The 27,024-nt window shown below is 35.6% G+C and overlaps 1 protein-coding gene across 1 annotated transcript in view; it reads left to right on the top strand.

The window, feature by feature from the left end:
- The window catches only part of STPG2 (sperm tail PG-rich repeat containing 2), a 578,171-nt gene that overhangs the window by 282,869 nt on the left and 268,278 nt on the right, over positions 1–27,024 (top strand). The gene's annotated exons all lie outside the window — the stretch shown is intronic.

Genomic DNA, 27,024 nt, shown 5'->3' with positions numbered 1-27,024 from the left:
CAAATTTAATATTTACATATTCATTGCTTATTATCAGTTTGCTACCTCAGAACATCAACTCTGTAATGGCAGCAATTTATCTAGTTAGTTCACTGCCATACCCTAGCATCTAAAATGGTGGCTGGCATGTAGTAGATGCTCAGTAACTATTTGCTGAACAAATGAACCAATGAAATAATTAATGAATAGATTGGTTTCCTATAATAGTTCATTCAAGCCTCAGTATTAATTTTATGGTATAGTAGCAAATCCACTTTACGAAGAAAGCTGGAGCACAAAAAATTTAAATTATTTTCCCATAATAATAAACAGCTTAATAATAATGATAATAATGATAGTAATAATAATAAACAAATAGTACTAAATGGTGGAGACAGGATTTTTTTTTTTAAAGATTTTATTTATTTATTTGACAGAGAAATCACAAGTAGGCAGAGAGGCAGGTAGAGAGAGTGGGAAGCAGGCTCCCTGCTGAGGCTCCCTGCTGGGCTCGATCCCAGGATGAGATCATGACCTGAGTGAAAGGCAGAAGCTCAGCCACTGAGCCACCCAGGCGCCCCTGGAGACAGGATTTTAATTTGTAATCATAAAACCTATGTATAATTTCCATGCATGCACTGTGCACACCCACCTATTTCAAGCCATTGTTTGCATTGTGTCTTTAAAATTGTCATTGTTTTAGCAAGTCATTTGTATGTGCCTGGAATCAAAGGGTTGCTTCTGTTTTTTTCCCTTCATTATTTCTGATTTTCTCTTCTTACCACCTGACTCTTTCTTAACCTCTTAAATTTCGATAATTTTTTGTTTTCTCTATAATGCCAGTTTTCAAGGAAAAGGCCAAATCAAACTCTTTTGTGGATATATTATAATATGAAAAAATTACATATTATGTAAAGACAGATCCTAATTTTATTTTTTTAAGGATTTTGTTTATTTATTAGAGAGAGAGAGAGAGAGATCACAAGTAGGCAGAGAGGCAGGCAGAGAAGCAGGCAGAGAGAGTGGGGGAAGCAGGCTCCCTGCTGAGCAGAGAGCCTGATGCAAGGCTCAGTCCCAGGACCCTGAGATAGTGACCTGAGCTGAAGGCAGAGGCTTAACACACTGAGACATCCAGGTGCCCCTCAAGCTCCTAATTTTATAAACAAAGCAGATATTTTTTTGGGAAAATTGCTTCAAAAATTGCAATTTTATAAATGTTAAATATGAATAACAAACTACATGGAAACAAATTCTCTAAGATTTATTTCCTTTTGTAATTAAGTATAGCAAGTACTGTGAAATTCAAACTCTAGTAGAAGTTACACTTAATTATTGAAACATGATGTCATGTTTGTCAGAGACAGTCAGAATCTTCTAAAATGTTTTTTCTTCCAAATGAATCATTGAGAATAGATAAGACATAAATAACTCGGAGAAGGGAAAATGAAACCAAACTTTGCCTGGTTCATTGCCTCCTTTGTGTTTTTTTTTTTTTTTTTTTAATAAGTTAGAAAATGGACAAACCGATGAAAGGAATGCATTGTACTTGGTTTTTAGTCAAAATTTTATTTTATTATTATTTTTTAAAAGATTTATTTATTTATTTATTTGACAGAGACAGAGAGTGAGAGAGACAGCAAGAGAGGGAACACAAGCAGGGAGAGTGAGAAAGGGAAAAGCAGGCTCCTGGTAGAGCAGGGAGCCTGACGTGGGGCTCCACCCCAGTACCCTGGGACCATGACCTGAGCCAACAGGTCATGTAACAACTGAGTAACTCAGTAACAACTGAGCTTCCCAGGTGCCCCTTTAGTCAAAATTTTAATAGAAGAAAAAGACAAACTTAATAGGTAATGGACTAAACATTTTAAATTCTCTGTCTCAAATTATCAACAGCTCAGTTTCATTTACCCTCTAAGTCTTAAAATCACTGAGCTTCTAAATTTCGGGCCAAAAGAAAATTTTGTGTCTAAAATGTGTTACAGTTACTCATGTTGAATAATTTGAGTTGTCAGATGTGATAGTGAGATATTTTTCATATTGTTAAGATACTGATCTTATAGTTATTTTGAATTTATTATTGAAATTTAATGAATATTAAGTGACTGTGTAGTACCTATTTGAAAAAAATTACAACGTGTGATAAATTTGAACATTGGCCTATGGTAACTAAAATTAAATAGTAAGAACTAATTAGAAGAGATAGAAGAAACAGATGTTGGCAGCCATAATTTAACATGTTAATTATTTAAGATGGCATTGACTTTATTTGTATGACAAAAATAAGTACTAAAAGAGAACTTATTTGATAATTATTTTTCTTATAAAAGCAAGCTGAACAATTTTCTGAAGATGTAATTCATTAATTTTTTCAATAACAGTTGGTTCATTTTGATGTTAAATTCTTTAATTCAACAAATTCTATATTTGATGGGAAAATTAAAATAATCAAATGTCCTATTAGTTGTCATAGCAATCCTTATAAATACACCATAGACTCATAAATGAAGTAGAAATCATATTCTACATAGAGAAAGTGGACAACATTTTACAAATTTCTGTGTATTCATTACTAAGATTTTTATTTTTGAATAATATTTAGGAATAGAACAAAAGCAATTTTGTATTTGTGATTTCCTATTTTAATTTAAAATTTGATTATTTTAAATATTTATTCTAAATCTTTGTAAATGGTATTACTTTCTCATATTTGACTGCTATACCTATCTTAGACTGTTAATTTTGGAAGCATATGACTTATTTAAAAGAAATCTTTCTTTCTTTCTTTACCAATTGGTGTTTATAATGATTAAACAAGAACAGAATGAGAAGAAAGCCAACATATAATGGACAATGAGTCTTTGGAGAAAAGGGGGTTCAAGTTTGCTGTATTTTGTTATAAATTTTGGATTTTGTTTTATAAGGAGGCTATATAATCTATGAAGTCAACCAGAATTTGAATCCTTTTAAAATATCCCAACGAAATGTATTGGGCTACTTGAACTTGCCAATGTTGGGGAACTTTACAAGCATTCTAAAACTGCAAATTTCATTTTTAACCACCTATGCAAGTAGCAAATTGTAGTACTGAGCTGAAATGGATTTCTCTAAAGCTCCCAGTTATTGGTCCTAATTTCACCCAGTAAGAATACTTAGGCCAGTTCTGCTACTCTCATATTTGACCACCCATTAAATATCTAGAGGGCTACAGGGACCCTCTATGTTTGTTTTCTTCAATAAATGGAACATCTCACTGACTTCAACTATTTCTAATATGAAATGGTCTCAAATTTTTTAATTATTCAGGTTGCCTGATACTATTAGTTAACTTTCTCTATGCTTTGCTGTGGTCACAGACAACTCTATTATAATTTTAGTGGTTACAGCAATAAATGTTTATTACTTGCTCATATAATAAATAGGTCAACTGTGAATTTGCTGGAGTTCTTCATATATCTTTATTTTAGAACTTTGGGTGAAGGAGCAGCCTCTAAGTTATGTCAATCTTTTAATAGAGGAAAAGGTGTAAAATTTGCTTTTATTCATATTTTACAGAAATCGTTTACTTTGAGTTTTTTTTAAGCTAAATGAGTCACACATCCAAATGTAATTCAAATGGGGTAGGAAAATTTAAATCTCTCACTGGGATGCACTCTAAGTCACATAGTGAAGGGTAGTGATCTACAAGCCTCTTACAGGAAAGACAGCAAATAATTAAGAACAATAATACATTCAATAGTGTGATTACTGGGTCGTAGGGTACCTCTGTTTTCAACTCTTTGAGGAACCTCCTTCCATACTGTTTTCCAGAGTGGCTGTACCAGCTAGCATTACCACCAACAGTGTTGGGGGGTGGAGAGGATGGATTATATATATGGACATTGGTGCTATGACATATGTGCTATGGTGAGTGCTGTGGATTGTGTAAGACTGATGATTCACAGACCTGTACCCCTGAAGCAAATAATACATTATATGTTAATAAAATAAAAAAAAAGAGCAATAATACAATCCTGAACAGTGTCAACATGTCCTGTCTTTCTCACTATGTCATTTAAAGTGAAGTTCCCAAGATTAGACAGTATACCAGGAGTGTTCTGAGCAGGTATGAGTAGTCTTAGTGTTCTTGTTCTAGATTTTATATTGTTAATTCAGTACAAATAATTGTAACATCTATTTAGCAATCATATTGAATAGATTTCTGTTATTTATTGATCATGGCTAGTTCTCATGACTATTCTAAAAAAATCCTGGGCTATGTACCATGTAATTACATGTCAGCTCTATTCTCTGTGCTAATTCAATTCAACACAAGCATAGGATGAAATCTGAGAATTATAACAGAGTATCAGCACTTAAAATAATAAAACTAATTTGGAGACTGTGACTAGGCCCTGCATAGTCTTAGTATTGGAGGATAGGTGATATATTTAAATTTATCATTTATCACTTATCGTCTAGCACCTCTTGGTCTGGCTGTAGCTTACCTTTCAAGTTTGCCAAGATTATTTTAGGCACCACTTCTCTCCTCTCACATATTCTCTATCTTTCCAGCTTTGTATCCTTTAATCTATGAAAAACCCAATCATATAGAGTGTATTTGCTCTGTACTAGGCCACTGTGCTGAATATGGCAGGTATAGTAGTATGCAAAATTCATACAGCCTAGTATGTCTAATAGCCTGGATAGGGGAAGTCATCAGCTATTATACAAATATTTTATAATTGCAAACTAAAGTAAATAATACAAAGTGAAGGATACTGTGAGGGTATATAAAGAGCAGGTCTGTTCTAGTGTTCAGATTAGGGCCACTACCAGGGAAGTGCCTACTGAGCTGAGGTCTATAAAATTTACTCTGGGTATAAGTTTGCAATATGTTGTGGAAGTTGAGTTTGAAGGGTATCCCAGGCAGAGATATCACTATGTTCTGTGTATGACTCTGAGCATAGCACATACAAAGAACTGAAAAAAAGGAGGGATGCCCAAGTGACTCAGTCGGTTAAGTGTCTGCCTTTGGCTCAGGTCATGATCCCAGGGTCCTGGGATTGAGTCCTGTATTGGACTCCTTGCTCAGCAGGGAGCCTGCTTCTCCCTCTGCCTGCCTCTCCCCTTGCTTGTGCTTACACATGCTCTCTCTCTCTGACAAATAAATAAATAAAATCTTAAAAAAAAAAACAACTGAAAGGGAAGTGTGGCTAAAAGGGAGAGTAGGGAATTATTATGCAATGAAAAATGTGACTTCCATATCATTATCTAAGATAAAGATATTTCTGTTGATTTTTCTTGAAACTGTTCAACATGTTGAAACTGAACACAGTTTCAAGAAAAATCAACAGAAATATCCACACTGATTGATATTGATATACCAGTGACATTTGCATAATATCCTATGGAGCACATTCCCCGTCCTGGTTGGGTTGATCTTGATTCACTCCATGGGCCTGGAGGTTGAAGAGGGAGTGCCTCTGGAAATAACTGTTAGGGGAAACAAGACCCTGGAATGAATTTTGAGGCTGAATTCAATAAACCATAAAAGCAAAGATCAAATGATCCTAAAGAAATATTCATTCCTAAGGGCATTAAAAACATACAAACAACAACAACAGCAAACAGTAACTGAGGTCAGAGTGAGGGCTGAATGTTGAATGTAACCCGACGTTGTCTACGTAATTGGCTGGAATAATATGCTTTTGTCTGGGTTGATTTTTATGAGAGGTATAGTATAGTATATTGAGTAGCCAAATGTGAAGTAAATATATTCAGATTAAAAAAAATCTTTTTGTGTGTTGATACAATGAAAGACATTATTGAAATACCTTAATAAAGCCTAGATAGGCTGTATTTGTGGCTCACTGTTACACAGATTAGCAAACTAAAGAGCTCTAATTATTGTTTATGAAATTTACCCTCTTCCAATTAGAAAAAAAAATGGAACCACTTTAAACCATTTCCTCCTCCAACTCTCACATTCTTTATATTTCCTCATAAATCCAGTAATGCTCCTGTAATCTACATTTCAAGTTGCCTCACTTTCTTGTGCTATACTACATCCAAACCAGCAGACTTGAATTTCTCAAATTTGGATTTCCAAACATTTAGGTGCATTACTGTTTGGGGTTCTTTTTTATCTTTTTAAATTTACTTATTTATTTGTTCTAGAGAAAGAAAGTGGAGAAGGAGGGCAGAGGAAGAAGGAGAATGAGTCTAAAGCATTCTCCACACTGAATGTAGAGCCTGGCTTGGGGCTTGATCTCACGACCTTGAGATCACACCCTGAGCCAAAACCAAGAGTGGGATGCTTAACTGACTGTTGTCACTCAGGCCCCCCTACAATTTGGATTTTTATTCCTCTTATTTTTAATCTTTTCTTGTCATTTTCAATTAACTGAAATATCCCAAGCAGAGATAAGAAAGATAGCTTAGAGTTGGAGCCAACTTACCAGGGAAGGCTCTGCTACCCTTTAGTTCTGATATATTATCAATAAGTTACTTTATGTAAATAATGTGCTCATCTAATGTACATATTTTTTATTTTTTTAAATTATAAATGTAACAAACATTTTTAGAAGGCATAACTTTAGAAGGTAATTTCAGGCTTAGCTATTTTGATATAATTCTTTCAGATAGAACGACTATGTGAAAGTCCTTTGAGAGTGAAAGGGGCTCTCTTTTTTTCTTTCTGTCTTCCCTTTTTTTTTTTTTTTTGGTATGTATCTACATGGAATACTTTATTTTTATTTTGTAGTTTTAAAATATTAATTCTAATGTAATTAACATATACATAATATTTGTTATATTAGTTTCAGGTGTATAATACAGCAATTCAACAATTCTGTGTATTACTTGGTGCTCATCCCAACAAGAGCACTGTTTAATCGTCATCACCTATTTCATCCATCCACCTACTCACGTCACCTCTGGTAACTCTGTTCTCTATAGTTAAGATTCATTTTTTTGGTTTGTCTCTCTATTTTTTCCTTTCCTCATTTGTTTTCTTTCTTAAATTCTACATATGAGTTAAATCATATAGTATTTGTCTTTCTCTGGCTTATTTTGCTTGGCATTATACCCTCTATATCCATCCATGTCATTGTAAATGGCAGGATTACATCCTTTTTTATGGCTAAATAATGTTCCATTGTATATATACACCACATCTTCTTTATCCATTCATCTATTGATAGACACTCAGTTTGCTGTCATAATTTGGCTATTGTAAATAATGCTGCAGTAAACATAGGGGTACATATATCTTTGTGAATTAATGTTTTTGTCTTCTTTGGGTTAATACCCAATAGTGGAATTACTCGATTATATGGTAATTCTGTTTTTAACTTTTTGAAAAGCCTTCATACTGTTTTCTATAGTGCCTGTACCAGTTTGCATTCCCACCAACAGTGCATGAGGTTTCCTTTTTCTCCACATCCTTGCCAACACTTTTGTCTTGAGTTTTTGACTTTAGCCATTCTGACAGGTGTGAGGTGATGATCTCATTGTAGTTTTGAAATGTATTTCCCTGATGATGAATGATGTTGAGTGTCTTTTCATGTGCCTGTTGGCCATATGTATGTCTTCTTTGGAAAATATCTATTCATATATTCTGCCCATTTTTTATTTGGATATTTGTTATTTGGGTGTTGAGTTGAATCAGTTCTGATGCCTCCTGACAGTGCACGGGAGAAGAATGAGGCACAAATAAGTCAGCTACAAAAGAATGGGGGCAGAATGCGACAGTAGAAAAGACTCTCACCCCAAACAACTCCTCAGTCTCATATTTATTAGAAAGTGAGTAATAATCAACAAAGCAGGAGTAGATTACACATTGACCATGAATCTTGTGCATAAGTAAGAAGAAAGGCAAAACATGTCTGGTCACATAGTACGTGACCTACAGTGAGCAAACTCAAATGAAAAGATTGTCTGACTAACTGCTGATGCCCTCTTGGGAAGGGGAGATAACAGAAAAATGAAGCAGACCAAGTTTTGCCCTGAGTGGGCCAAGCGTTCGCAGCTGCTCAGCCTTAAGAATGTCTATTGTCCTCTCCCCCAGAGGCCTGTTGCCAGTACACGTTTTTCTTAAAGCTATATCTAATCATGCTTGGTAACTAGTATAATTTCTCATAGGTTATATTTTAAGCAGTGCGTTGTTTTGAGGGACGGTTACATTTCCCCCTTTTTGTTTGTGCAGAAGCAGGAAAATCAATTTCACAATTTCTTGATCCACCAGTTGTCGGAAGGATTTTTGCGTGCATCTGAGGACTAAGCATAAAAAGATTATAGCAATAAAAAGAATTATCATTCCACGTATAATGCCAAGACCAGCTTGTTTGATCCAAGTAAAGAAGTTTGGATTAGACAGAATATCATTAATCTTTTGTGCAAAACTCACTCCTGGAACTAATTGTAGTGATGAGTGAGTAATTCTTTGAATAGAATCATGAAGCTGTTTAATATCTAAAGTTAGATTATTGCCATAGTGATTGGTAATATGTCAGTGAATTTTGTTCCATGATATTTTTGATTCATTATAGGCATAGGGAGTAACACAGAAGGAAGAAACATTCCAATCACATAAAAAATGAAGCCTAAGTTTTATATTTTGGAGATCATCTTCTACATATATTATGGCTGATTCTAAATCAGAGATTCCCTCATTTAATTTTTGATCTATGATTGTTTGTTGATTCCAAGCTTTGCTAGCATTCTCATGCCACTTTTGGACAAATTGTATAGTTTGTGCAGTCTGATGCGAAGCTATTCCTGTAGTGGTAGCTGTAGCAGTAATGGTTGTAATTCCTAGGATAGCTGTTATAAGCAGCCCAAGAAATCTCTTTGTTCTATGGATCAAGTTCTTCAAAACTGTTAAAAGTACATGCATATCTGGAGAACTTTCCCAAACATGGTGATGTTTTACCGCTAACCAGATGCCTGTTCTTCTTCTAGCTATGAGAATAATAGAATTGTCTGTGTAAACATTCTCATTCACACAAGTGAACATCTTACATTTGGGACAGTTTATTTCTCTAATGTTATGATCAAAAGTCATTTTTCCAATAATAAAGACATAGGAATCTCTAACACACACTCTTACCCATTCTTCTCTCATCAGGAGAAAGGAGAATACAGAATAGTTGGGCTGATAAATGTACGAGCCGCTCCAAATTCAAAGGTGATAAAGCGGCAGTGACTTTCCATAAATTCTTTTGTCTTTTATGAAAATCAGCAAAAGGGGATGGCGCTGAAAGTCCTTGCCCATGCCAACCAGAAGTGCATTTCCCCAAGCTAAGGTTTGTGGTATGATGAAGTGACCAAAAACTTGCCATTTTAATTTTGATGAGAGGATCAGGGTCTCCCAGTGCAATTGGTGGCTGCCATCCCCTTAGGGGACCAGTCCCATACAATTCCATAGAAATTTGTTATTTGGGTGTTGAGTTGAAATTTGTTATTTGGGTGTTGAGTTGATAATAACGACATTGGGGTAAGAAGCTTGACAATCCTCCTGTAAGGGGCGAATTCCCTCATTGGACCACATCTGCATCATTTTGCATTTGGGAATAGGGGGTGCTGCTGTGCTGTAGCTAGGACCCCAATATTCATTGGCTAGGAATCCTTTAGTGGAAAGTAAACATAACTGAATTTTAGTCAGACTATTATTAGTAGGAAAGTCCACTAACCATCTTTGATCATTAGGGATAAGACAACTGGAATGATTGCTGATACATATCCTAATATCCTTTTGATATCCTAATGTAAGATTAATATTTGTGCCTTCCTCTTGAGGCAATAATGGCAATCTGTGACCCAATATTCCAGGTACCCATTTTGGGGTATTAAAATAAATTGGTATTACATCTTCTCCCCATTCTACTGGATGGAGCAGAGAAGGATTAGTAAAGTTATTTATTTGTGCATAACATCCCAGAAGACTTACAGCTACTGTGATGAGGGCTATCATAGTTACCACCATGTTTTTAGGGGTGAAAGGACACTGTTCATTCTCCACAACTTCCTCTGCTTTCTTGGTCAGCTTCTTTATCTGGTCCCAAATTGGAATCTTTGCTTGGTCTGTCCCAGGCATCGTGACTTGGGTGCTCTTCAATATGAGACCCTCGAAGATGATGATTGGTGCAACTGGTTCAAATCCGAATCTTTTCCTCTTGCTCATGATGGACCTTTGTAAAACGAGAGGGTACTCAGAGTGCTCGGCGGCCTCGTCGGGCAATACACAGGCATATCCTTTTCCCCAGGTAACCAAACTACCAGGGAACCATTGATTAGAAATGATGTTTCTCCACCAGATTGGAGGGTATACTTTGTCCTGTTTATGTGTAGTGAAATGTCTTTCTACTGCTACAGTGTTTTTATCATCATGATTCAAAAAATTAAGAGCGAATAAAAGTGCTAATATTTCTTGAGGAGGACCTTGTATTCCCCCTTTTTGTTTATTAAGCTGTAATTTTAATATTTGATTAGCCTGCTCTACTATTTTTTGTCCTTGGGGATTATATGGGATGCCAATAGAATGCTGATGAATGAGGGATTGTAAATGATGAAATAATGAGTGGAGGGAGATATCAGATGTGGAAATACCAGTTTTGATATGCTGTAAAACATACACTGTATATAGAGAATCAGATAACAGATTAAATGCGAAAGAAACATCTTGAAATAATGTAATAGCTGTCATTAGTTTTGATTTCTGTACTGAGAGGCCTGTAGTAGATATTTTTGAGGTAGGACCATAATAACAGGCTTTGCCTTTTGTTCCCTCATTATTCCTCCTGAACAATTTTTGACCCTTCAATCTTTAAGGTTGTTGAAGGTGGAAGGTCTCATCTTCTGTAACTTCTTCCTGCTGAATAGGGGTGTAGAATTGTCCCTACCTATTTAGGTCAACATAGGTCAGTTGGGTAGTGTGTAGGGGAGTTACAAAAGACGGAGGGAACTGAATCCGATGCTGACAGTAAAGAAGTGTCTCTGTGTGTGGTAATTTCTTTGACATCTACCTTACGTTGTCTAGCTTAGGTAAACTACAAACACTTAAAGACAATCAGATCTAGAATCTAACATCCATAAAGGTAGGTGTTATCTAAATAATTTTTCTCTCTAAAATAGCCCCCATTTCCAAAGATAGCCAAATCAGGACTAATTTATTTGAAAAACAAGTCCAGTTTTAACAAACTTGACCTAATTATTTATATAAGCTCAACAAGAACAGTGAGTGATCATATAGATCTTTTAGTATCTTCTTTGCTGGAAGTTCATAAGGAATCTCTACATTGAACTTTTAGTAGCCTCCTGTAATCTCACAATAAAATCAGTATAGCGTTCTTTTGGACCCAGTACCACCTTTTGGAAAGAAGAACAACTCTCTCCTTAGAATTTTATTCTTTCCCAGGCTCTCAAACAACAGTGCTGGAGCTGCTCAATAGCTTGATCATCCATTTGTACCTGATCTTGCACTCAGACCCATGGCCCAATGCCCATGAGCAGCTCCATGGGAATAGGACCATTATTAGCTCTGTTATGGGCAGCTGCTGTTTCTGCATGATCTTGCCACCATGTTTTAAACTGAAGAACTCACTCGAAGATAGAACTGTTTTTGCTAATAATGACCAAACAATCGGAATAAGTTGATTGCCTTCTGCGATACCTTGAATGATTCCTGTTGTAAATGGAGAATTAACTCCATAATTTTGCTGCTTATTTTAACTCTTTTAGTAATTTGAAGGGAAATGGCTCATGTATGGCCTCATAGATACCATTAGGGTTGTTAGGATCTTTTCCTGGAGCAACATGTTCTCTAATAGTGACTGGGAAATTAAAATGTAAGGCATCTGGGTCTCCTGTTTGCTTTGCTTCAATGAGGCCTTTTTGAATGGCTGATAGCTTAGATTTTTCATCCTTTTTACTACATTCTTAAAGGATGGTGGAGCTGATGGTGATGGCGCAGCAACAATTGTTCTCACCTTTTGCTTTGTTATTGGAGGAGGGAGGGGGCAGAGATTCCTTCTTTATATATTCTTTTACAACCACTTTAGTAATTTCTTTTCCCTCCAGAATAGCATATTCAGGTTCCTCCTCTTTAGTTTCTCCTGAGCATTCATTATTGCTATCTGAATCAGAGGTTTGTAAAGGCTCCAAAACGGAGAGAATAAGGCTCCAAGTAGGCTGTATTGTAATCGGAATTAACTTTCCTTTAGCATGCAAGAGTTTTAACTCGTGACCTACTCTTTCCCATGTCTGTAAATCTGAAGTCCGTAATGTAGGGAACCAGGAACAATGTTCTTTAATTACTTTTAAAAGCTCCAAAAGTTGGCCCTTGCTGACTTTTGCTCCTCCCACGTTAGGAGCCATCTCAACAAATATACATACCCAAGGGTGATATTCGTTTGTGCGCTTTAGATCACCATACCCTGTGATAAGCACCCACAGCTCACCAGCGGGAAAAAGGCAGGGCCGTGCAAAACTCACGTTGGGTCTTCTTCTCCTATTTCATTTCTCATCTCTCGTGTCCCTGTTCAGGCGCCACTTGCCACCTCCTGATGGTGCATGGGAGAAGAATGAGGCACAAACAAGTCAGCTGCAAGAGAATGGGAGCAGTAGTCAGCCCCTGCTCCCATTCTCTTGCAGCTGACTTGTTTGTGCCTCATTCTCTCCTGTGCACCATCAGGAGGCGGCAAATTCCTTATATTCTTTGGGCACTAACACTTTATCAGATATGCCATTTGCAAATGTCTTCTCACATTTAGTAGATTGTCTTTTAGTTTTGTTGTTTGTTTCCTTTGCTATGCAGAAGCTTCTTATTTTGATGTAGTCCCAATAGTTGATTTTTGCTTTTGTTTCCCTTAAGAGATATATCTAGAAAAACATTGCTACGGTGATGCCAGAGACATTCCCGCCAGTGTTCTCTTCTAGGGTATTTATGGTTTCAGGTCTTATAGTTAGGTCCTTAATCCATTTTTAAAAGATTTTATTTATTTGAGAAAGAGAGAAAGTGAGAGACAGGGCTTGAGCAGAGGGAGAAGGATAGAGAGAGGGAGAAGCAGATTCCCTTCTGAGCAGGGGGCCCAATTCAGGGCTCGTCCCAGGACCCCAGGAACATGACCTGAACTGAAGGCAGGACCTGAACAAAAGCAACCCAGGTGCCCCAGTCCTTCATCTATTTTGAGTTTATTTTTGAGTATGGTATGAGAAAGTATTCCAGTGTCATTCTTTTGCATGTAGCTGTCCAGTTTTCTCAACTCTATCTGTTGAAATGTCTCTTTTTCCCATTGCATATTCCTGCCTTCTTTATTGAAATTAATTGACCATATAATTATGGGTTTATTTATGGACTTTCTACCCTATTCCATTGATCTTTTATGCCAGTACCGTACTATTTTTATTCCTACAGCTTTGTAATGTAACTTGAAGTCTGGCATTGAGATACCTCCAGTTTTGTTTTTCTTTTTCAAGATTTCTTTGGCTATTTTGGGTCTTTTGTGGTTCCATACAAATTTTAGGATTGTTTTTTCTAGTTCTGTGAAGAATGCTGATGGTATTTTGATAAAGATTGCATTAAATGTGTAGATTGCTTTGGGTCATATAGGCATTTTAACAATATTTGTTCTTACAATCTATAAGCATAGAATATCTTTCCATTTGAGTCATCTTCAATTTTTTTCATCAGTGTTTTATAGTTTTTAGAATACAAGTCTTTCACATCTTTAGTTAATTTTATTCCTAGGTATTTTACTATTTTTGGTGCAATTATAAATGGGATTGTTTTCTTAATTTCTTTTTCTGCCACTTCATTATTAGTGTATAAAAATGTAACAGATTTCTGTACATTGATTTTATATCCTGTGATTTAAGGGGTTTTATTAAAAAAGTTCAGACAATAGCCATAAAGTAAGATTGCCCTGGTCAAACTGGGACATTTGGTCAACTTATTTATAGGTTCCCTATTTGTCTTTAGTTACATGCCATCTCATTAAGCTTTTGCCTGATATCCAGAAATAGGAATATGTAGAATTAATTGACATTTAAATATACTTGAAAACTTTATTTTAAAATCCTTGCCTTTGGATTTCAATCATTCTTTGTTTTAAAGAATTGTAGCCTGCAGTACATAAACAATGACTCTTGGGAACTCTGGAAAAAAAAAATAAAGTAAAATAAAAAAATAATTGTAACCTAGAATTAGTTTCTTGCTTTTTAAAATCCAAGATTCAGGTAATTTAAAGCAGCATGTTTAAATTTACCACTTACCACCTATATGCTGTACATGTAACTAACAGTATATAGGCAACTACATGCCAGTCTTTATTTCATTCTTGGGATAGAGGGCTCTAATAATTTTTTAGTATTAAGATTTTTTCCAGTTTTTCTTTTTGAAAATATTACATAGATTACTATATTTATAGGTAGATCCTCTGAGAATCAGGATTGAGAGAACATTAGAAAGATTTAATCAGGATGCTTTGAATATGAGAGAAAAGAAATTATTAACATTCATGCAAAAGCTAGAATACATTATTTTCTTTAGCTATATGATTTTAGGAATAATATCTTTTTAGAATCTAACAACGTTAGCTAAGGAAATGAAAATATTACACAAGAAATTGAAGAGATCTTGAATGACTTGCTCTGTTTTTGTTTTTGTTTTTTTGATTTTTTGTCTTGGGGTACTTTTTGTTTTCACTTTGGAATACTTCAAATATATATATTTGGTCTTATATTTAATGTAAAATATTTTTCAAATAAGAGAAGAGTACCTTTGATTTTCTTTTCCATTGCTATTGTAATATAAGGTTTTCTCTCCATACTTCCCCCCAACTCAGGCATTTTAGTTACATGCTCCTCGTGATTAAATTAAGTGTTCATATCTGTTAATGTGTGCAGATCTGTAAGGCAAATGAAATTCCTTTTCTAAGGAGAAAGCTTCCTATCAGGCCAAAAGCTCTCATTCTTTTACCTGTCCCCATTCACATTCTCCTGTCCCCCCTGATATCAGCCTCCAGTTATATGGGCAGAATAGGTCTGAACCTGATGTTCCTAAAAAGATTGGTCACTAGGAAACAGCACAGAATGTGCCTTATCCCAAAAGGCAAATGTGTTAATCCTACTCTATTAAGTAGAAAGATAAATCTGACCGAATGAAAAAAATGTAAGATGAGTCATTTTGCTTTTGTAAGGTTAAAAGATCTTTGGAAATATATAAATTTCCAATATAAATATGTATTTATATATTTAAAGATTTTAAAAAGGAATGAAATCTTGTAACCCTAAAAAGGGTTGTTAGATACTAGCTGTACTGAATAGAGATTTAAATGTCTTTAAAATCTCCAAAGCTTCTGCATAACAAAGAGTGAAAAGTCAACCTACAGAATAGGGGGAAATATTTGCAAAGCATGTATCTAATAAGATATTAGTCTATAATATATAAGGAATTCTTACAACTCAATAGCGTAAATAGATAAATGAATAAATGGCCTGATTAAAAATGAGCTAAGGACTTGAATAGATATTGCCCCACAGAAGACATGCAAATGGCCAACTGGAATATGAAAAAGTGTTTAGCATCTCAAATCATCAAAGAAATGCAAATCAAAACCATAATGAGATACCAACTCACACCTGTCAGGATGGCTATTATTAAAAAAAACAAAGACAACAAATGTTGGTGAGGATGTGGCAAAATTAGAACTCTTGTACACTGTTGGTGGAAACACAAAATGGTGCAACTGCTGTTGAAAATAATATGGAGATTCCTTAAGTAATTAAAAATATAACTACCCTCTGAGCCAGTAATTCCACTTCTAAGTAATTATCTAAAAAAATTGAAATCAGAATCTTGAAGGGATATTAGCACTTCCAAGCTTATTGCATAATTATTCAAAATAACCAGGATGTGGAATCAAACTAAATGTCCAATGAAGGAGGAATAGGTAATGAAAATGTGGTCATACATACAATGGAAATGCTATTTAGCCTTAAGAAATAAATTCTGCAATGTAAGACAATGTGGATGAAACTTGATGGCATTATACAAAGTGAAATAAGCCATCACGGAAAGACAGGTACTGAATGTTCTCATTTATGTAAGTGTCTCAAATAGCCAAATTCATAGGATCAGCATGGAATGGTGGTTTCCAGGGACAGGGGGAAGGAAAATGCCACTAATCAGTGGCATAAAATTTCAGTTGCATAAGATGAATAAACTGTAGGGATCTGCTATACACCATTGTTCTTGGAGTCAACAAAAATAAACACTTAAAAAATTAAGAGAGTTAATCTCATGTTAATTGTTCTTACCACAATAAAGTAAAATAAAAAAAAATAACCTCTAAAAATGTACAGCAGAAACTTTTTGTCCTTTTTATAAAACTGAAGGACACTGAACAGGTACAGATTTTTCCCCCCAGTCTGTTTAGGCTCTGTCATATTGACCAGTCTATATTTGGGCTACTCATTTTTTATTTAAATAGTATGTTTTCCTACACTGAACTTAAAGTAGCCATATATATTTGGTAAGCACTTAATTCAATTAGTATTAAAATCTGTAGAAAAAGCAGTGGTGAAAATTGCTGCTAAGTGATCTTTAATTCTTAATAGAAGTTCCAAGTAGATAAAAGCCTTCAGGATACTGTGTAAAATAGGAAAAAAAAGGATGACCATTTCCATTATTCCCAAAAGAGATTTATCTTATTTCTTCTCAATTAGAGGACAAATATTTCCTCTTCTTTTAAAAAATCATTTCCTCTTTGATTGTGGTAGGCAGAATAATGGCCCCATGAAGATATCCATGTTCTAATTCTCAGAACCTATGTATATGTTCTGTTATGTGGTGTATTAGTTAGCTAGGGCTTCCATAACAAATTACCCCAAATTGGATAGCTTAAGACAACAGAAATTGTTTCACAGCGTCGGAGACAAGATGTTCCTATGAAGGTGTCAGCAGCGGGCCATGCTTCATTTGAAACCTGTAGAAGTGAATCCTTCATTGCCTCTTCTAGCTTCTGTTTTTTGCTGGCAATACTTAGCGTACCTTGGCTTGTGGATGCATCACTCCAATCTCTGCCTATATGGTCACATGGCCATTTTCCTCCTGTGTGTGTCTTCTTTTATTTGTAAGAACACCAGTCATATTGGATTAAGAACCCATGGTGCTCCAAAACAAGCTCATTTTAAGTAATCTGAAACAACCCTATTTCCAAATAAGGTCATGTTGTGAGGTATTAGGAGTTAAAACCTCAACACATCTTTTGGGGGACACGATCCAACCCATAATATATGGCAGGGATAATTAAGATAAAGGTTGCTAACCAACTGATTTTGAGATAAGGAGATTATTCTGGATTTTTCAGTGTAATCAGAAGCATCCTTAGAAGTGAAAGAGGAAAACAGAGTCCTTATTATATTATGATATAATGATATATTATGAGAATGATATATTATGAGAAAGACTTAACCTGCCACTGCTAACTTTGAAGATTGAAGAGGTGGTGAGCCAAGGAATGTGGGTGACCTCAAGAAGATAGAAAAGGCAGGGGCGCCTGGGTGGCTCAGTTGGTTAGGCAACTGCCTTCAGCTCAGGTCATGATTCTGGAGTCCTGGGATCGAGTCCCACATCGGGCTCCCTGCTCAGCAGGGAGTCTGCTTCTCCCACTGACCTCTCTCCTCTCATGCTCTCTCTCATGCTTTCTCTCTAGAAAAAAAAAAAAAAAGAAGATAGAAAAGGCAAAAGAATGTGTTCTTTCCTTGTGCCTCCAGAAGAGAATGCACAGCTAGCTTTGCACACACCTTGGTTTTAGACCAGTGAGACCCAGTTTAGTTTCTGATCTCCAGAGCTTTAAGATAATAAATTTGTATTATTTTAAACCGCTATATTTGTGATAGTTTGTTATAATAGTAATAGGAAACTAATACACTGACTCTTGCAGATGAGGGATATACAGAGACAGTGAGGGCCTGGGTCTGAGTATTTTCTCTTCCAATATGACCATCTTTAGATATTTAGCACTGTATTTTCTTTCTGAATCTCTTTTACTTCTACTCTTAACTTATTAACCATAAAATTGTTGACTTACAAGATGGTGAGAAAATTTGAAGACCGTATAAGTTCAACCCACTGTTTCAAGCTTATGTCCTCTCTCTGTCATCCTTGAAATGTCATCATATTTTGCCATGTGTACCACGTAAAATTCACCACCTCCAAAATAAGACATATATTTAGACATGGACTTGCTTGGCTGATTTACTTACCAGAGTAGAGAAATTTATAGCACCTTGGTCATTACTTTTTTTTTTTTTTAAAGATTTTATTTATTTATTTGAGAGAGAGATAGTGAGAGAGAGCATGAGCGAGGAGAAGGTCAGAGGGAGAAGCAGACTCCCCATGGAGCCGGGAGCCCGATGTGGGACTCGATCCCGGGACCCTGGGATCATGACCTGAGCCGAAGGCAGTCGTCCAACCAACTGAGCCACCCAGGCATCCCCCTCAGTCATTACATTAAAAACATTTATTGAACACCCATATAGAGCTAATGTCTGGGCAGGATATAGAGTATGGTGTGGGTACATAACACCCAAACCTTAGTTCCATCCTTGAGCTTTTATTATGGTCTGGACTTTAGTAGTTAAGACTTTATCATATTAAGTTCTCTAATAGAATACATTGGAAACAAAGACTTAGAAATAATCAATTATGTTTAGATATATGAAAATCAATAGATGAACATGAAAGAAAGTAACAGAATGTGGCTGGTGAAGGTAAGAGTAGCAGAACTTGAGAATAGAACTATGTTGAGTTAAATCATTAACAATCTTGGTATGCCATCAAAAGCTGTTAAATAGGGAAATAATACATCAGATTCACACTTGAGTGTTGAGAATGGATTGAAAAGAACAGTGGAAGCCAACTGACAAGTTAGGAGGCTCTTGCAATAGTTCAAATATCTATGATCCCTAGAATATCTGGCATCTCCCAAAACTCTCTGGCTTATTACTTGGATAGATAGAGGAATACAGCATCCCTTCTTGTGATACATCTTTAGATCTTATCTGAAACTTCAGGAAACAAGTTCCTGACACTTCAGTAAAAAAGTATTTAATATATTAAATATTTTTATATTTCATTATGGGCACCTGATTTTTCTGGTTTTATTTGAATAGCCCAGATACTAACTACTGGGAAATCAGTAAATCCTCCAATCTTCTTATTTATATGCATTAAAAATACAACTCTCACTCCCTGACCATGCAGTAGTGCTGAAGATTCTTGATGACTTCCTTTTCACCACCTCTTGTTTTAATTTCCTTTTTCCACTCAATCATTGACCACCTCTTTACATCTCACCACCTGTATTCTTCTTTTCATACCTCTATTCCATTAATCTAAAATAAAATTCAACTCTTTCATTCCTTGAAAGAAAAGCACCATACACAGTAGACTTTACTAAAGGTAGATGGTAAAAATGGATGACTATTTCAGAGAATAGTGACAATTTTTAATTTTTTTTCTTCTTTCTCTTTCTTTGTTTCTTTCTTGGCCCTATTATTTTGAGAAAGCAGTGAAGATTAAGAAATCCTCCATACTTTTGTGTTCTGGGTAAAGGCTAATGGCAAAGGACCACCCCACCCTCATATCCTCTGATAAAAGATTAATCTCCATCCTTTCTCATGACTCTCTTAAGACTAGTAAATGACTTAAATGACTCTAGTTTACCTATGGCTAAGCCATAAAAGTTCAGGCCCCCTTCCTTTTCTTTGTGACATTTCTCATTATGACATCCTCTTTGCATAAGCCTGAATAAAATATCTCTTTCAATGTTCAGTGTATTTTGTCTTTCTCATCAACAAATAGTTTAAGTGTAAATATAACATCCATTTTTCCTAAATCTTTTACAATGTTCTTTGTAGGTGTATTGTTCCCAATTTTCTGCCATCTTGCTAAACTCTGTTTTGCTATCTATGATTTCCTTTTCTCCTTAATTTATTGGGTTCTTCATCTCTTTCCTGTCTAGAATGCCAGAGCAAAATAAAACCAAACACCTTTCATTTTCTCATAGTCTTTTATCCCCTCCCCCCTTTTTTTTGCTCTCCTTACAGGTTGCCCTCTAGTGTCACCTATTCTCACACAAATGGCTTTCTAAGATAAACTTTGATAAACTAAAACCATTCTTCCCTGAAATATATGCTATACATTTTAATATATCATTTTACTTCTCATTAAAAAGATGGAAGACCAGTAATTCCAAAACCCTGAAGTCCAAACTGATACCAACAAGCAACATATGGAAATAATGACTGTAATAAATTTCATTAAAATTATTTAAATATTTATCATTTATCTCATTTAGCAACATTTACCACAACTTGTAGGTTTTTTTTTTCTTCATTGAAGTTACCAGAGAAATTAGGTTTCTTGCACTTAATTTTATATGGTATATTGAGCTGGTATAAAACCAATGATGTAGTAGTTAATCTCATAACTTATTAAACATATTGACCTCTATCTACACCCCTGTTAAATACGTACAAGAAAATGGCAAGAAAAGCACACTCCACTGAGACAGGATGAACTAACTCACTGACTACTAATAATGCATGAATATATTAGTTTGGAAATTTGATATTTTTGAGCTAATGGAAGGTTTAGTCTCAGTGTATGAATTATTAATACTAATCTGAAGGACATCTATTGTTTTGTGTTAGGGATCTATCTATTTATCTCTCTAATATCAATCTATCAAATTGAGGAGTAAAAATAGAAAGGGTTAATTCACTGACTTCTGGAAAGTGTTGACTATCACAAAGAATACTTCCAGAAGAACTTATTTTGCAAAGGGTTAACTTTCTTGTAACCACAAACCTGAGTTAAACCCATATTATACTTGGGAGTCAATCTCATGGAGCAGAGCATTCACCTAATTGTCAACCAGAGGACCTTATCCTAGTGTTAGTGATAATGAGAAAATGCATTTGTGGTTCGAGTAAGCTTAATTAGGAGAAGAGCTGCTTGTGATATAATTAACTTCATTTTAGGGGGAGGTCAGGGAGTTTTCAAAGGGTTTTTTTTTTTTTAAATGAAGAACAGATGAAAGTATGAGACAATGAAGAGATGCATTTGAATTATAAATAAAATAGCCTGTATCAAGTATTCAACTTAATGGATACTACATGTGAAAAGACTGTAGTCAGTGTAAATAAGGGAATATCTATATTCTATATATATCTATATCTATTTTTTTTGTATTCTTATAAACTAACAATAAAACTGTAGAAAGGGAACTTAGAGAATTGATTCAATTTACAATAGCACCCAAAACCATAAAATACCTTGGAATAAACCTCACTAAAGAGGTAAAGGATCTGTAATCTAGGAACTACAGAACGCTCATGAGAGAAATTGAAGAAGACACAAAAAGATGGAAAAATATTCAGTGCTCATGGATCTGAAGAATAAACATAGTTAAAATGTCTGTGCTGCCCAGAGCAATCTATACTTTCAATGCCATCCCAATCAAAATACCATCAGTATTTTTCAAGGTGCTGGAACAAACAATCCTAAAATTTGTATGGAACCAGAAAATACCCCAAATCACCAAGGAAATGTTGAAAATTTTTTTCAAAAGCTGGGGGGCATCGCATTGCCTGATTTCAAGCTGTATTACAAATCTGTGATCACCGAGACAGCATGGTACTGGTACAAAAACAGACACATAGACCAATGGAACAGAGTAGAAAGCCCAGGTATGGACCCTCAACTCCATGGTCAAATAATCTTCAACAAAGCAGGAAAAAATATCCAGTGGAAAAAAGACAGTCTCTTCAATAACTGGTTCTGGGAACACTGCACAGCCACATGCAGAAGACTGAAACTGGACCATTCTCTGACACCATACATGAAGAGAAACTCAAAATGGATGAAAAACCTCAATGTGAGACAGATGTTCTCACATCTTTCATTTGTTTTCACTTGGAGGAAGGTCCAGTGGCTTTGAAATGGTAGGGTACATTTTTATAGTAGCTCTTACAGATTACTCATTTGGGTTATAGTTGATGTTTTTATTATTTTCTAGACCCTGACAAGAACAAAGAGGAGTGTATCTACCTAAGGAGGATAATAGAACTGAGGGGCAATATGATAAGCACATCAAAATGTAACCATATATATGTAAATTTAAAAACATGTTTTTAACTTTTTTATGATGGTCTGTCAGTTTTATTGTACTGAAATTAAAAGGAGGAAACCGAAATAGTGGAAATGCTCCTATGCTTCTTGGACTGAGTGGAGGGAACAAGGAATTGCAGGAATTCTTTCTAAGAAAGAATTTCTCCTCAAAATATAAGGCAAAATCATTTTCTGAAAGGTACAGGGAACTGGAACAATCTATAAAGAATGCAGAAGTGAATACTTCTCTTGCACTTTTTATAATTTTGTTTATCTAATGATTTCTTAATTTAAAACATTACAATATGCCAAAGCAGAAAATGACATCATGTAATTCATTCAAGTCTTTCAACAAGTGGGAAGATTTGAAATAATTCTTGTGGGGAAAGAGGAGGAGAGAGATTTTTTTTAATTAAAAAAAAAAAAAACAGAAGAGAGAGTGAAGAGGAGAAAGAGAAAAAATTATGATTAGAAAAATCAGAAATATAGTCAGGTAATGTTGGTTTGTCCAGTAGGAACCACAAATTTGGAGGACAAACTCTTGTCATGGTCAAAGTCTTTTACTGGTCCTGTGAATTCTACACCAGGTGTCATGAATATTTATTTTACATCTGTAGAGCATCTCTCACCAGGCTCTGTTTCCTAAGCCTTTTATCCAAGGATTTTATAACATTTACAGCCAAAGAACATGTCCTGCAATAGAGATAGGAACCTATAAAAACAGATGGATTTCAGACATCTTTCATGGAGAATCATTTTCTAAGAATACAAACTTAGAGTTTTTGACCAGTCTGCAGTATACTCAGGGAGTCCAGTAAGTGTGAATTAATATAAAGTTTTAGCTGATGTCGTTGTTTGAGAAAGTATTGGTCAAATTTAGGTACATGCAGTACCAGTTTATTCTTAAAAGCCAAATATTTTGTAAACATACACAATAAAGATTATGAGAAAGGAAGGGAACATAAAGTATATTTATTTTTTTAAGGAAGTACACAGTTTATAATACTAGAGAAAAGAAAAGGCAGTATGTTTATGGAAAATAGGCTTATGTCAGAGTAAGTAAAGATGACTCGGTTATAGAGCTTGATTTGTAGATTTGTAGAGTTTGTAGATTTGTAGGGTTGATAAATCCTTACAATAGAAAAGAATACTAGAGTATGCAGTATGAGCACAATTATCTCCCTTTGAACTATTATGCTGCTTTCCATAAACCAGTAATTCAGTTGGATGTATTACAGGGTTTTATACATTAAACTGATTGCAGTTAGAAGTATATTATTAGAGGGCATTCTTGAATTACTGATAGACATGGTGTACCATTCTCTATTAAATTTTAAATATTTATAGGGGCACCTGGATGGCTCAGTCATTTAAGCACCTGGTTTTGGCCCAGGTCATGATCTCATGGGTTGTGGGATCGAGCCCCTCATGGGACTCTGTGCTCAGTGGGGGGGTCTACTTGAAGATTCTCTCCCTCTGCCTCTCCCCCAATTTGAGTGCACATGCTCTCTCTTTCTCTAAAACAAATAAATCTTCAAAAAATTAAAAAATTGTTATATGGAGTAAAGACTCATATTTGTTAAGTATTTATTAGATAAATACAAATAATAGAAGTAAAAGAGTATACCCTTTTCCCCCAGAACTTGCCACAAAAAAAAAATTGTTGAAGTTTGAAGATAAGCAGAAACATTTAACCTCCCTTCCTTTTTAAAAATATTTTTTATTTTTTATTTTTTTTAAGATTTTTTTTTATTTATTTGACAGACAGATCACAAGTAGGCAGAGAGGCAGGCAGAGAGAGAGAGGAGGAGGAGGCAGGCTCCCTGCTGAGCAGAGAGCCCAATGCGGGACTCGATCCCAGGACCCTGGGATCATGACCTGAGCCGAAGGCAGAGGCTTTAACCACTGAGCCACCCAGGCACCCCTAAAAATATTTTTTAATTTGACCTCCCTAACAGTATGGATATATGATAACAGGGGAAAATAGGATGTATATGCAAGATGCTGGTAATTGGGCAGATAGTAATGGGGGTCAGTGGAAATTTCTGATTGCCTTTTTTTCCCAGTGGGATATAGAAAGTACTGTAAATGGCAGACAGCAAAGATTTATTGAGTGACTGAAAAGAGAGAAGTTGTGAAATAGTCATTTAGGAGTGGGAGACTACACATAGATCAGACAGAAATAGTATGACTGTGTGCAGTATTAAAAGTCGCTAGTAGTAGGAATTGTATACCTGAGTCTGGGGATTGGGAAGGAGGTTGGAGTAGGTACATAAACTTGGGGATTAAGAACCCATCTGATGGGGAGTGTAGTCAGGGAAGATAGTGGAGTAGAAAGTGCCAAGAATTTGTCTCTCCACCTAGGAAACAATTGTACTGGCACAAACCAAAGTGCATTTTTTGGAGCTCTGGAGTCTATTTGAACACTGTAGCACCTAATGGAAAGCTTAGCTGGTGAGTTGTTATTATCTGCCCATTTCAGCCTCCCGTGTAGTGACTACCCAAACCTGCTTCGCTCCATGGCAGGCAGCTGTGGAAATGACAACCCATATTTCTGGTTTGGCTTACTGGAGCCAGGGTGGGCAATAAGGACCTTGTATTTCCAATATTGGGGCTCTGTGTTCTGATTGCATATTGGTGTTTCTGATCATTTTGGTGCAAAAGGCAAGTCACAGTTGTTTTAATCTCTGTTGGCTAGAGCAGCTTCCAGGATATTTAAAAGGACAGTACCTGGTTATCTTTTGGATATTCAAAAATAGCCACACATATAGGGGATTTAGTAGGTCACTGGGCATTCCTGGGGAAAGATTCTGGCTCAGAAGAAACCTGAGAAAACCTTAAACTTTCACCTGTGTTTATGAATAGGAAGGCTTAACACTGTTAAGATGTCAGTGCTACTAAAAATGATCTACAGACTTATCACAATCTGTATCAAAATTCTAACAGCTTCTTTTGCAGAAAAGGTAAAGTCAATTCCCAATTCAGAAGGAATTGAAAGGGGACCCAAATAACCAAAAGAACCTTGAAAAAGAATAATATTGAAAGACTAATATCTTCATTTTAAAACTTATAACAAAGCTACAGTTTTTTGTTTTTTTTTTTAAAGATTTTATTTATTTATTTGACAGAGAGAGATCACAAGTAGACAGAGAGGCAGGCAGAGAGAGAGAGAGAGAGAGAGAGGGAAGCAAGCTCCCTGCTGAGCAGAGAGCCCGATGCGGGCCTCGATCCCAGGACCCTGAGATCATGACCTGAGCCGAAGGCAGCGGCTTAACCCACTGAGCCACCCAGGCGCCCCAAAGCTACAGTTTTAAAGTAGTATGGTCCTGGCATGTGGACAGACACTTAGACCAGCAAAACAGAGAGCCCACAAATAAATTCTGCCCCATATTGACTGATTTTCAACAATAGTGCCTAGACCATTCAATGGGAGAAAGTCTTTGCAACAAACAGTGCTGGGAAAACTGAACATCACATCCACATGCAAAGGAATGAAGCTGGACCCTTACCTTATGCTATATACAAAATTCACAATAGATTAAAGAAGAGCTAAAGCTTTACACAACTTTTAGAAGAAAATATTAAGAAAAATCTTCATGATACAAGATTTGATGATGTCATGGATATGGCACCAAAAGCACAGATAACAACAACAAAAAGAAAAATGGACTTCATTAAAAATTAAGAAATTTGGGGGCACCTAGTGTCTCAGTCGGTTAGGGGTCTGCCTTTGGCTCAGATCAGGATCTCAGGGTCCTGGGATTGAGCTCTGTGTTGGCCTCCCTGCTCAGTGGAAAGTCAGCTTCTCCTTCTCCCTCACCTTCTGCTCCATACCCACTCATGCTCTCTCTCTCTCTCTAGCTGTCTCTCTCTCAAATAAATAAATAAAATCTTTAAAAAAAATGAGAACTTTTGCACATCAAAGGATATTATTAATATAACAAAAAGACAGCCTACTGAATGGAAGAAAATATTTGCAAATCATATATATATTTGCAAATCATTTATTTTTATATATAATTTTAAGACTCAACAACAACAAAAAGTAAATAAGCCAGTTTTAAAAATGGCAAAGTTCTTGGGGTGACTGGATGGTGCAGTCAATTGAGCATCCAACTCTTGATTTAAGCTCAGGTCATGATCTCAGGGTTGTGAGATTAAGCCCTGTGTCAGGCTCAGCACTCAGTGCAGAGTCCGTTTGGGATTCTCATTCCCTCTGTCCCTGCCTTCACCCCCAACCACCCCCCCACTCTGTCTCTCTTTCCAAAAATAAATAAAATCTTTTAAAAAATGGGCAATGTTCTTAACTAGATATTTTTCCAATATAGATATATAAATGGCCAATAAGCATAAGAAAAGATGCTCAACATCATTTGTTCTAGGGAAATGAAAATCAAAATCATGATGAAATACCACTTCATACTTTCTAGCATGATCTAATCTAAAAAACAGCAAATAACAAGTGTTGACAAAGATGTGCAGAAATTGAAACCCTGTGTATCAAATGGTAAGAATATAAAATGGTGCAGTGGCTGTGGAAAACAGGTTGGTCTGGTGGTTTTCAAATGATTAAACATAAAACTAATGTATGACTCAGCAATTTCACTCTTAGGTGTATATCCAGAAGAATTGAATACAGAGATATGAACAGATATTTGTACACCAATGTTCACAACCAGAAGTGTAGAAACAACCCAAGTATCCATCAACAGATGAATAAATGGAATGTGTTACATATGTACAATGAAATATTATTCAGCCACAAAAGGGACTGAAATATTGATGTATGGAACAACATGAATGGACCTTGAAAACACTATGCTTTATAAAAAATATGCCAGACACAGAGGGACCAATACTATACAATTTCACTTATGTGAGGTACTTAG

Source organism: Lutra lutra, chromosome 2, assembly GCF_902655055.1.
Source record: "Lutra lutra chromosome 2, mLutLut1.2, whole genome shotgun sequence".
Classification (NCBI taxonomy): domain Eukaryota; kingdom Metazoa; phylum Chordata; class Mammalia; order Carnivora; family Mustelidae; genus Lutra; species Lutra lutra.
Note: the sequence above shows the minus strand (reverse complement) of the source record. Positions and strands in the feature narration are given on the sequence as shown.